We start from the raw sequence: 3,215 nt of genomic DNA, 5'->3' as shown, positions 1-3,215 counted from the left end.
AGACTACTACAGGCAACTCTATGCCAATAAAATGGACAAACTGGAAGAAATGGACAAATTCTTAGAAAGGTATAACCTTCCAAGACTGAACCAGGAAGAAATAGAAAACATGAATAGACCAATAACAAGTAATGAAATTGAAACTGTGATTAAAAATCTTCCAAAACACAAAAGTCCAGGACCAGATGGCTTCACAGGTGAATTCTATCAAACATTTAGAGATGAGCTAACATCCATCCTTCTCAAACTCTTCCAAAAAATTGCAGAGGAAGGAATACTCCCAAACTCATTCTATGAGGCCACCATCATTCTGTAACCAAAACCAGAAAGAGATACTACAAAAAAAGAAAATTATAGACCAATATCACTGATGAATATAGATGCAAAAATCCTCAACAAAATACTAGCAAACAGAATCCAACAACACATTAAAAGGATCATACACCATGGTCAAGTGGGATATCCCAAGGATACAAGGATTCTTCAATATATGCAAATCAATGTGATACACCATCTTAACATATCACAGAATAAAAACCATAGGATCTTCTCATGGATGCAGAAAGAGCTTTTGACAAAATTCAACAGCTATTTATGATAAAAACTCTCCAGAAAGTGGGCATAGAGGGAACCAACCTCAACATAGTAAAGACCATATATGACAAACCTACAGCAAACATCATTCTCAGTGGTGAAAAACTGAAAGCATTTCCTATAAGATTAGGAAGAAGACAAGGATGCCCACTCTCGGCTCTATTATTCAACATAGTTTTGGAAGTCTTAGCCATGGCAATCAGAGAAGAAAAACAAATAAAAGGAATACAAATCGGAAAACAAGAAGTAAAACTGTCACTGTTTGCAGATGACATGGTAGATAATCCTAAAGATGCCACCAGAAAACTATTAGAGCTAATCAGTGAGTTTGGAAAAGTTGCAGGATACAAAATTAATGCACAGAAATCTCTTGCATTCCTATACACTAGCAATGAAAGATCATAAAGAGAAATTAAGGAAACAATCTGATTCACCATTGCAACAAAAAGAATAAAATACCTAGGAATAAACCTACCTAAGGAGACAAAAGACCTGAATGCAGAAAACTGTAAGACACTGATGAAAGAAATCAAAGATGACACAAACAGATGGAGAGGTATACCATGTTCTTGCATTGGGAGAATCAATATTGTGAAGATGACTATACGACCCAAAGCAATCTACAGATTCAATGCAATCCCTATCAAATTACCAATGGCATTTTTTACAGAGGTAGAACAAAAAATCTTGTATGGAGACAGCAAAGACCCCGAATAGCCAAAGCAGTCTTGAGGGAAAAAATGGAGCTGGAGGTGTCAGACTCCCTGACTTCAGACTATACTACAAAGCTACAGTAATCAAGACAATATGGTGCTGGTTCAAAAACAGAAATATAGATCAATGGAACAAGATAGAAAGCCCAGAGATAAACTCACGCATTTATGGTCAGCTAATCTGTGACAAAGGAGGCAAGGATATACAATGGAGAAAAGACAGTCTCTTCAGTAAGTGGTGCTGGGAAAACTGGACAGCTACATGTAAAAGAATGAAATTAGAACACTCCCTAACACCATACACCAAAACAAACTCAAAATGGATTAAAGACCTAAGTGTAATACTGGACACTATAAAACTGCTAGAGGAAAGCATAGGCAGAACACTCTTTGACATAGATCACAGCAAGATCTTTTTTGACTCACTTCCTAGAGTAACGGAAATAAAAACAAAAATAAACAAATGGGATCTAATGAGACTTAAAAGCTTTTGCACAGCAAAGGAAACCATAAGCTAGACGAAAAGACAACCCTAAGAATGGGTGAAAATATCTGTGAATGAATCAGTGGACAAATGATTAATCTGCAAAATATATAAACATCTCATGTAGCTCAGTATTAAAAAAACAAACAGCCCAATCAAAAAGTGGGCAGAAGACCTAAATAGACATTTCTCCAAAGAAGACATACAGTTGGCCAAGAGGCACATGAAAAGCTGCTCAACATCACTAATTATTAGAGAAATGTGAATCAAAACTACAATGAGGTATCACTTCACACTGTTCAGAATGGGCACCTTCAGAAAATCTACAAACAGTAAATGCTGGAGAGGGTGTGGAGAAAAGGGAACCCTTTTGCACTGTTGGTGGGAATGTAAACTGATACACCCACTATGGAAAACAGTATGGAAGGAGGTTCCTTAAAAATCTAAAATTAGAATTACCATATGACCTAGCAATCCCATTACTGGGCATATACCCAGAGAAAACCATAATTCAAAAAGACACATGCACCCCAATGTTCATTGCAGCACTCTTTACTATAGCCAGGTCATGGAAGCAACCTAAATGCCCATCAAGAGACAAATGGATAAAGAAGATGTTGTACATATATACAATGGAATATTACTCAGCCATTAAAAAGGAACAAAATTGGGTCATTTGTAGAGACGTGGATGTATCTAGAGATTGTCATACAGAGTGAAGTAAGTCAGAAAGAGAAAAACATATATAAACGCATATGTGTGGAATCTAGAAAAATGGTACAGATGAACCGGTTTGCAGAGCAGAAATAGAGACACAGATGTAGAGAACAAACGTGTGGACATCAAGCGGGGAAAGTGGGCACGGATGGTAGTGATGGTGGTGGTGGGATAAATTAGGAGATTGGGATTGACATATATACACTAACATGTATAAAATATCTGAGTAATAACAACCTGCTATATAAATATATAAAGTAAAATAAATCAAACAAAACATACAAAAAAAGAAACAGGCCTTGCATGTTTTTATTTCATTAAATGATTTAATTTTGCTTACTCTTACGATCATTAGAAATGATTAATAAAGCTAGATAGATTTTTAAATTTCATTACCATTTTTTAAGATCAATGTTCTATTTTCATTAATACATAATTTTGTTATTTATAGTCAAAGCAAGTTTGGGTTTTAATAAAATCTTGAATTAAGGTAAGATGGAGTTATTGACCTTTGTAAGTCTCCAGTGAAAACATTTAATTTTTGGTAAGCAAATAAACAATTTTGAGAATTAGTGAAAAGCTTTGGAATGTAATAATTCCCCCTAAACCAGTGTTTTGGAACTAAGTATATGTGGATCTCATTCCAGATGGTGACCTTTAATTGAAAACTTTCTGGGTTTATGCAATTTGAGCTCCTGAGAATTGCT

Source organism: Delphinus delphis, chromosome 5, assembly GCF_949987515.2.
Source record: "Delphinus delphis chromosome 5, mDelDel1.2, whole genome shotgun sequence".
NCBI classification, from domain to species: domain Eukaryota; kingdom Metazoa; phylum Chordata; class Mammalia; order Artiodactyla; family Delphinidae; genus Delphinus; species Delphinus delphis.
This window is presented reverse-complemented; position numbering follows the sequence as displayed.